We start from the raw sequence: 10,566 nt of genomic DNA, 5'->3' as shown, positions 1-10,566 counted from the left end.
AACATTTCATTAGCAAAGCATATTTTTTAAATAAAATTATTATGTTACTTGCATAATGTATGGTATTGAAGTAGAACCTAATGATAATAAAGTGAAATTCCTCAAAGCAAGAAAGAGTCCCTTAGACTTAATGAGATTAACTTAGATTAATTTAATTGGCTAAAAATTAAAATGTTAGTGATTATCTGCAATAGATGATTAAGCTCATAGTACCTGAATAGTAAATTTGGTCCTACTATCCCTTAATAAGAACATACTAAGTATAGGTTTAAATAAAAAGATGTAAGAATTGACTTATTTATCTTTTCTGACTTTACAAATGAACAGTCCTTCATGTAAATACATCAAATACTAAATATTTTACTTTAGCTGATTATTAACACTGACATAATTTATTAACCTTGGAAATATTTCAGAGCTTGATTTTTTTCTCTTGTTAGTAATAAAATATAAGCATTATTTAATTTTAAATTCTTATTCATAACTACATGGAAGATATGTATGGGTTGCAAATTAAAATATTTGTCCCATTCCTAGAAGTGTTATAAGGAATAACATGGAAATGAGAACACTGAAGATAGTGCTTTTAAATTAGTATTTTAGCCTTAACTGAAACTAGAATTTCTATTTTTGTGGGGGAGGGAAAGGAGTTTATAATTTTAAACACTGGACTCAGACAGGTATTGTATATGATGATTTTAGAATTAGTCTGCGATTCAGGAAGCCCTGAGTTCAAATCTACAACTGACATTTATTAATGAGATGAATGAAAAACAAGAGAGACAGAGTTTCTGGGCAATTAATAATTTATTTATTAATTATGCTAGCTGATCATCAAGAAATTGGTGGTCAATGGTCTCTTTCAGTAACTAAAGACAAAATCATGGAGATCCCTGAATGTTTAAATATCTTTGGAAAAGGGGTTACTCCAGATAGGTGAAAAATCAACCATCAGTGGTGAACAACTAATGTAGGAGTGGTCATACTAATGAGGAAGTGGGCTAAAAGTCCTTAGCTTCTCCTGCTAAGAACATATTTTGATCATAATGCTCAGCCATTTGCAGGAATCTGGACAGAGGAATCCATCTCTACCCAGACCACTCTGGTTGATTTTCTCCTTCATGAGGTAGCTTACCCTAGACTCCATCAGAGGGCTGCAAGAGCATAGACTTGATGCTTTGGGGCTGGAATTTACCAAGATTAGATTCTATTTACACTATAAACAAAAGTAAGGTCTACTAGTTAGGTGGGGTCCTGCCCAAGATCAGGAGCATGTACCCCAGGGGTTAGGCCAATCTCAACTATGGGCCTTGTACTTCAGAGATTGGCTATATGACCGCAGGAGCTGGCCCCTGAATGAGTAAATAGAAAGGAAAAACCTCAATCCTAATTTAATAATTGGTTATTAATATAAGAGAAAATAATCATTTCTCTCATTAGCCACATGATATTGGTGAGATTTACCTCATGAATCTCTTTAAAGTTTATTGACAAAAGTTGTAGACTGTGATCTAAATTGGGGGAGGGAGTTCCCACACAAGTTCTTCACATTGACCAAATAGTAGCTTCTTTGCATATTTATGTAAAATTTTCAAATTATAGTATTATATTGGTGGATGTAAGTTAGAAAGGTGAGAAAGGAGGGATAATCTATTTAAAATGGGAGAAAAAAAAACAGAAATCCTAATTCCAGGCTTAGTATAAAGTCTCTTTGAAAAACAATCCATGGCCATGGGATGCTTCTATAGACTGGAAATACCTTGCCATATTCAGTTAAATTGCAAGGTTGAAGAATCAAGTGGCCTACATATGTAGCAAGTCATTTGAGAGGGGCCAATTATTTTTAAAATTCTCTTTATATTGTAAAATGTTTCCCAATTATATGTAAAATTTTTTAAAAAATCATTTTTTAAAATGTCAAGTTCTAAATTTTCTTCCTCCTTCCCCACCTTCTTTATCTTGAGAAGGCAAGCAATTTGATATTGATTATACAAGTGAAGTCACACAAAACATACTTCCGTATTAGCCATATTGGAAAAGAAAACAAACAAAATTAAACTAAAAATAAAGAAAATAGAAAAAAAGTATGTTTCAATCTATATTCAGAGTTTGTCAGTACTGTCTCTGGAGGTGGATAGCATTTTTTCATCATATGTCTTTTGGAATTATCTTGGATTGTCTTGATCAGAATAGCTAAGTTTCACAGTTGATCGCCCTTACAATATTGCTGTTACTATGTACAATATTCTCCTGGTTTTGCTCTCTTCACTTGGATTGAATTCATATAAGTCTTCCCAAGTTTTTCTTAAGCCATCTTGCTCATCATTTCTTAAGGCACAATAGTGTTCCATAATAACCATATACCACAAATTGTTCAGACATTCCTCAGTTGACAGGAATCCTGCCATTCTGATTTTGTGCCACCACAAAAATAAAATATAACATTTTTGTACAAATTGGTCCTTTTCCCTTTTCTTTGACCTCTTTGGAATATAGACCTATTAATGGTATTGCTGGGCCAAAGGGTATGCACAATTTTATAGCCGTTTGGGCATAGTTCCAAATTGTTCTCTAAAATGGTTCAACTTGTTCACATTTCTACCAACAGTGCCATAGTGCCCCAATTTTTCCACATCACCTACAGCCTTTGTCATTTTCTTTTTGTGTGTGTGTAATTTTAGCTAATATAATAGGTGTGAGTGAGTATGTCAAAATTGTTTTAATTTGCACTTCTCTAATCAGTAGTGATTCAGAGCATTTTTTTTCAAGCAACTATTTATTTCTTTGATTTCTTGTTTTGAAAACTGCGTGTTCATATCCTTTGGCCATTTATCAACTGGGAAATGACTCTTATTTTTATAAATTTGTCTCAGTTCCCCCTACATTTGAAAAGTGAGGCTTTATCAGTGAAACTTGCTTTAAAATGTTTTTCCCATTTTCCTATTTTCCTTTTTATTTTTGTTGTATTAGTTTGGTTTGTGAAAAAGCTTTTCAATTTCATATAATCAAAATTATCTATATGACTTTACATAATTGAGAGGGACCAATTCTGCAAACTGAAGAGGAGTCATCTAGAGGCTGGCTAGGCATCCTGGAAGTTATTGTCTTAGAGGAGGAGGCAGTCATTTCCTCATCTTAATTTGCATAGGGATTTATCTTGGACATGGAGATAGCATTTTCTTTGGTGCATTGGAATCACAATAAGAGAGATAGGAATATAGATATGGAGAGATGTATATGGGGACATGAAAGTACAGTCAATCTTCAACTTTCAAATGGGTAACATTCCTAGAAAGAGGATTGAAGGACAAAAACATGAATGTTGAAACATCAAACCTATGGGAAATAGAGGATTATATTCCCTTACCCACAACAAACTATAATCTTTTGCTAGAGATTGCTGAAAATACACTTTTCTAGATATGATTCTTTGTAAAAAAATTAATTTTGATAATATGAACTTTTTCTAACAGTAACCATGAAATAATCCATAAAATCTAGTAGACAAAATAAAACTGGTAACGTTCAAAACATTTTTCCTTACTAGTAATTCCCTAGAATTCTGTGATTTTTGTGGTATCTCAATTAAAAAAATTAATTTCAAATAATACTCACTTTTCATAGCATATGAAATCTACAGTACCATAAACACTGCAACAAGTAAAAATTTTAAAACTAAAACTTTTTTTTTAAACTGAATCTTACCTTCCAGTGTATCAGATGGTGGTGTGAGGGCATTGTACTGTGTATATATACTGCTGTAAATCTCTTGACCCTGGCTGCCCTCAGAAAACCAAGAGAGAAATTGCTGAGCTTTTTAGTCACTGCTGTTGGGACACTCTGAGACTGGTGTAGCTCCAGAAAACTCCAAGACTGGTGAGGTCTCAACATCATTCCAAACACTCTGTCCTTCATGGCATGTGGATGGCCTTGGAGATGGTGAAGGATACACCAACTTGAAATAAACTATCAGCAATGTCTGCTTTGTGTGCAGTTTTGAGATTCTTAAGGGTCTTGGAGTGTGGGAACATAGCAAAAATAAGTTGATGCTTAACCTTCAGGGTGTAATTGATGATGAAACTGGCAGCCTCAGTGTCTGTACCCAGCTGGTTAATTATGCCAAGCCACCCTTCAAGCTTGGAAACTTAATGACACAATCATTTTTAACCTTTTATTCTGTATAGCCATGAATTGCAGTTATCAATGAAAATGAGGTTACTAGTAAAATCACAGGAATGCTTGAAGTCCCAAAAGTTTAACATGCAAATGCTGAGGATTGACTGTCATTTCCAATAGGAGCACAATGGCAAATACATTGAGTTGGAAGTGACAATGATTTTGATGAGGCTGGCATTTCTTCTTCTTTGCCCTCCACTTATTTTTTAAATTATTACTATTATTTTTCAATTGACAAGAATTTGTTTCTCCCCCTACTCCATAAGAAAGAAGAAAAAACATTCTGTAATTAATGTTTATTGATGAAGAAAATGACTTCTCACATTGCCCATGTCTAAAATGTTTGTCTCATTTTGCCTATTGAGTCTATAACCTCTTTGTCAGGAGGTGGATAAGTGGGTAACATTCTTCTTCATCTGTTGATAGAATTATGGTTGGTTATTGCATTGATCAGAATTCTTAAGTCTTTCATTGTTATTTGTATTTTCATCAGTGTAAAAATTGTAAAAATTATTCTTTTAGTTCTGCTTTCTTCACTCTGAATCAGTGAATACTAAACAAAATTCCCTGAAACCCTCTCTTTCATCATTGCTTATAATACAATAATATTTTATTGCATCTATATAATACAATTTGTTCAAACAATCTTGAATGTCCAAGATGCAATCTGATGTTTTCTTAGTGTCTAGTTTTTTTTCTTTTCTCTTTCTCCCCTTCCTGCCCCTTTTAATCCCCCTTTTTTTTGTTTTGCTCTTTTTTTTAAAATTTCCTGCCCCATCCACCCAATCAACCTGATCTTCTTTTCAGTTCTACCAGGTTCTCCTGGGACAAAATCCTGTTTCTCTATATTTCTGAGTGGGTGGTTCCATCACATATCACCAAGGGTTCTGTTTCTCTTGGTCCAATTCTTATCTTCCAATGATCCACACTAGCATAGCCAATGTCCCCTGGCTCCAGCTGCATCATCACAGTATTATAGTACTTTCTGCACTCAGTAGGAGGGGTGAGGTGCATGATGCACTCACCACTGCTAATGACACATAGATTGTGCACTACGTGCATCTTACTCCCTAGTACAGGTAGTTGGTGGGCAACAAAGCAGTTTTTCAAGGAGACATCTTTGGGAAATGGCAAGGAACTAAACACAGGGAAGAGTTGATGTAGAATGATGTAGAGATTTGCTCCATGGGAAAATCAAAGGGAAATGTTGATGAGGAAAACAACTCAACCACAAGGCTAATATTCCTTTCTGTCAACTCTGTGTACTGGCATTGAAAAAGCTGAAGTTCCTTGGATGTCAGTTTTGATCAACAGAGGCTGGAGTTTCTCAAATTTGGGGGGCAATTGTGTCAAGGTTGGCACCACCTGGAGGCCTATAAACAATGCACAGCCAGTGCAGTTAGGAGGAATGGTGAAATTGTTCGGGTTGCAGTCTGTTTTTCACCAGCCATCACATTCTAAGTATTCATCATCACTTAGTGTCTCATTATAATTAGCCAAAGAATAAATTCCTTATTTTCAAGCATATACCTCTTGGCAATGGGCAGGGATAACAGCCTGGTGGATCAGAGAGTGCCAGATATGAGTGCCAGGTATGAGCCCCAGAGGGCACTTGTTCAGGTGGTAAAAGGCTGTAGGGCTGAATCACAAAGTAGGCAGAGAGCAGGGTTAATCCAGCTGTGATCAGGACCTTATAAGCAACCATGAGAGGAGGATGTCAGGGTTGTCTCCTCTGAGATCCATTCTTCTTTAGCAGCTATTTGATCAACTTTTCAGTGGCCTTCTCTGACATTCCACACTAATGTCCTGTCTAGCTCATTAAAGCAATGGTCTCTGAAATTTATCATAGATGGCTGAGTTCGTTGGCAGCGAGATCGATGTCTTCCAGTATAAAAACCACACAGAGCCTCACTTCACCCCATGTCCCTGGGGCTGCCTCCTGACTTTGGGGGATGGCAGGAGCCTAGAGAGATCACCCAGATCCCTTGGCTGGAAGGCCTGCCTGGTTAGTCAGTGACCTAGCATTTACTAAGTGTCCATTATGTGCTGAGCACTAGATATAAAAAGAAAAACAAACAAGCAAACAAGGAAAAACAAAACAAAACAAACAACTGTCCTTGCTCTTGGAGAGCTCAGTTTTCTCCCTTTCTAGTGTATCATCCTTTTAACCTCTACTTCCTATCTCTGCTTTTTGCCTTGTTGAGTTTGATGTACTTCTATATGAAACTTTTTTGTGATATGTGTGTGTTCAACCCTTCTTTGTCTGCTTCAACTAAGAGTTACCTTCTTCTGATACCCAGTTTTTCTACCTCTTCCTCCACATTTATATGTTCTTCTTATAATGATCTCCAGTTATGAGAAATAGTAAGTTCCACTTCTAGTTCTTCTTTAATCTTTCTCCTTTTACCCTCATGCTTCTTTCCATTCTTCAAAGTCTCAAAAGAGAACTGGTTCACTTTGAGAATTGTTTTTCTCCCTCATTTAACTTCCTCAATAGCCATTGAAGACATTAAGGTTCTGTTATAATGTCAATAACTCCTTTCTGTTGTTCAAATAAGTTTAACTTTCTAGACTTCTCTGAGTTCTTCTGTTTGTATTTCATTGGTGCTATTCTGCTCTGGTCTTTTCATCAGAAATGCTTGAAAGTCCCCTATTTCATTCCAAGTCAATTTTTTTCCCTACTGTCGAATTATACTCATCTTTAACTGATAAGTTATTATTGGTTGTTAACTTTTCTCTTTTAACTCCCGGGATGTTATATTCCAAGATTTCCTCTCATTTTTAGAAGCTGCTGGGTCTTACATGATACTGTTTGTTGTCCTTTGGTACTTGAACTACTTCTTGTTGGATGTTTGCTCAATGTTTTCTTTGAATTTTCTTTTTTTTTTTCTTTTGGAGTTCTGCATTGTGACTGTGAAATTTCTTGCATATTTTCTTCTGTTTTTTTTTCTTTTTTTCAGAAAATAACTGTAAAGTACTTTCTTCATTTTGCCCTCTGGTTCTAAAAAATCTTAAGTGTTTTTATTTGTGATTTCTTGAAATACTGCATCCAGGTTTTTTTTTTAAATTACTCTCAGAAAGTCCAGTGATTCTTATATCACATTTCTTTGGCTTGCTTTAGAGTTAAATTATTTTGAAATAAGATATCTTACATTTTCTTCTATGAAAATAGCTTGATTCTGATCTTATACTTCTGGTGGTCTCTAGGTTTCTGTAGTTTTTTTTTTTTTTTTTCGTATTCAGGTTTTCAAGGATTCTATTCCTTGGGTAATGTTTATCACTATCTATTCTAAGCTACTTCTCTTTCCAATTCTTTTCTTAACTGATTTTATTTCATTTTTTACCCCTTGTTTAATTTATTCTAACTATTCTTTGTTAATTTTTTCTTTAAGTCTCTGCTTGCAGTTGTTATTGTGTGTGTGTGTGTGTAATTCACTAATTTATTTCATTTACTCATCTTGTTAACTTTAGTTCTTGAAATTATGGCATCAGGTCAGGGACATGTTACATTTTTTGGTGGAGTGCTTTGCCTTGCTTGATCTCACTTTGGTTGTTGTGCTGACTTCTACTGTCCCCAATCAAGGATTTTTTGATCACCCTGTGGCATTCTCAGGGGAATTCTGTGTTCTTGATGCTTCGTGACACTAACCTTGCAAGCTACAGGTATCCTGTTTCTTGTTGTGTTTTTGGTCACTTCACTGGGATGGTCCCCTTTCCTAATTTCCATTGGCGTCTGGCTGTTTTATACAATGCTGGGCTAGAAGTATTCACTTCTTTCATTGGATTTCTATATTATTATTTGGATTAGTGAAAATATCAGGTTTTTGCTAGTGTAGCTGGAAGGAGGTAAGTAGTCTGCCTTCTAGTCAGGCAGATGTCTTTGCTAATATTTTACCTAAAACTTTTTCAGGAATATAACTCAGGGATGTTGCTCTACAGTTTTATTTATCCATTTGATTTTGTCTGGTTTAGGTATAAAGAACATGCTTGTGTCATAGAAGGGATTTGGTAGAAATCTTTTGTTTCCTATTTTTGCAAATTTTGTGTAATATTGGAATTAATTGTTCTTTAAATGTTTGATAGAATTGGTTTGTAAATCCATTTGGCTCCAGACTTTTTTTTTCATAAGAATTCATTTGTTTCTTGTTCAATTACTTTTTCCCTGAGATTTGGTTATTTAAATTCTTTATTTCTCATTCTGTTAATCTGGGTACGGTCTATTTTTATGAGTATTTATTCACTTATTGAAAGAACATTGTTGAGAACTAAGTCTCTCTAAAATGCTGTTGGAACTGGTGATATGCTTCAACTCAACTCAATTCTATGTGTCTATCAGTCTGCTGGCAGGTTATTTTTTTTAAATTTACTTAGTGTTTTTTCCCCAGTTACATGTAAAAACAATTTCTAACATTCATTTCTAAAACTTTGAATTGCAAACTCTCTCCCTTCCTCCCTTCCCACCTCTCCCCCTCATTGAGAAGGCAAACAATTCTATATAGGTTATACATGTGTAGTTATGCAAAATATTTCCCTTTGAGTCATGTTATAAAAGAAAACATAGACCAAAAACAAAACCTCAAAAAAAAAAAAGTAAAAAAAAGAAATGTGCTTTTATCTGTATTCAGATACCATCAGTTCTTTCTCTGGGGAGGGATAGCATTTTTCATCCTAAGTTCTTCGGAGTTGTCTTGGATCATTGTTTTGCTAAGAATAGCTAAATCATTCACAGCTGATCATCTTATAATATTGCTGTTACTTTGTACACAGTAAATTTCACATTGCATCAGCTCATGTAAGTCTTTCAAGGTTTTTCTGAGAGCATCCTGCTCATCATTTCTTACAGAAAAGTAGTATTCCATCATAATCATATACCACAATTTGTTCATCCATTCCCTAATTGATGGTCATTCCCTCAATTTCCAATTCTTTGCCACCAGAATAGAGCTGCTATAAATTTTTTTTGTACATATAGGTCTTTTTCCTTTTTTTTTAATCTCTTTTGGGATACAGACCTGGTAATGGTATTGCTAGGTCAAAGGGCATATGCATGGCTTTATGGTCCTTTAGGTATAGTTCCAAATTGTTCTACAGAATGGTTGAATCATTCCACAACTCCACAAGCAATACATTAATGACTCATTTTTCCCACATCCCCTCCAACACTGGTCATTTTTCTTTTCTGTCCTATCAGACAATCTAATGGAAATGAGTAGCACCTCAGAATTGTTCTTATTTGCATTTTTCCAATCAATAGTGAGTTAGAGCATTTTTTTTCATATGGCTGTAGATACCTTTGATTACTTCACCTGAAAACTGTTGGTATCTTTTAATCATTTGGCAAGTGAGGAACGGCTTTTATTTTTATAATTTTGGCTCAGTTCTCTATATGTTTGAGAAATTAGGCCTTTATCAGAGAAATTTGCTTCAATTTTTTCCCCACATTTACTATTGCTAACTGTATTTCCCTTCCCCCTCCATTTATTCTATTCTCTCTTTCCTTTCATGCTGTCACTCCTTAAATGTGTTTTACTTCTAACTATCCCCTCCCCAAATCTGCCCTGCCTTGTATCACTCTGACCTTTTTCTTGTTCCCTTAGCTCCTACTTTCCTGTAGGGTAAGATAGATTTCTATACCCAGTTGAGTATGTATGTTATTCCCTCTTTGAGCCAATTCTGATGAGAGTAAGGTTCACTCACTCCACTTCACCTCCCACTCTTCCTCTCCACTGTAAAAGCGTTTTCTTGCCTCTTTTATGTGAGATAATTTGTCCCATTGTACCTCTCTCTTTCCCTTTCTCCTAATACATTTCTCTCTCACCCCCACATTTTATGTTTTTAGATATTATACCTTCATATTCAATTCACACACATACCCTATGTCTACATGTACTTCTTCTAACTGCCCTAATAATGAGAAAGTTCTTATGAGCTACAAGTGCCATCTTCCCATGTAGGAATGTGAATGGTTTAACCTTATTAAGTCCCTTATGATTTCCATTTCCTGATTACCTTTTTATGCTTCTCTCGAGTCTTGTATTTGAAAGTCAAATTTTCTATTCAGTTCTGATCTTTTCACCAAGAATTCTTGAAAGTTCTCTAATTCATTGAATGTCCACTTTTATACCTAAAGGATTTTACTCAGTTTTACTGGGTATGTGATTTTTGTTGTAATCCTAGCTCTTTTGCCCTCCAGAATATCATATTCCAAGCCCTCCGACCCTTTAATGTAGACACTGCTAAATCTTGTGTTATCTTGACTGTGGCTCCACCATACTTGAATTGTTTCTTTCTGGCTACTTGTAATATTTTTTTCTTGATCTAAGAGTTCTGTGATTTGGATATAATATTCTTGGGAATTTTCATTTTGGGACATCTTTCAGGAGATGATTG

The 10,566-nt window shown here is 35.0% G+C and overlaps 1 pseudogene; it reads right to left on the bottom strand.

The window, feature by feature from the left end:
* Nucleotides 1–5,019: 5,019 nt before the first annotated feature.
* On the bottom strand, nt 5,020–7,903 carry LOC114027486 (annotated as a pseudogene).
* Nucleotides 7,904–10,566: the final 2,663 nt, after the last annotated feature.

This window comes from Vombatus ursinus, unplaced genomic scaffold, assembly GCF_900497805.2.
Source record: "Vombatus ursinus unplaced genomic scaffold, bare-nosed wombat genome assembly UNPS02014861.1, whole genome shotgun sequence".
Lineage (NCBI taxonomy): Eukaryota > Metazoa > Chordata > Mammalia > Diprotodontia > Vombatidae > Vombatus > Vombatus ursinus.
This window is presented reverse-complemented; position numbering and strand designations above follow the sequence as displayed.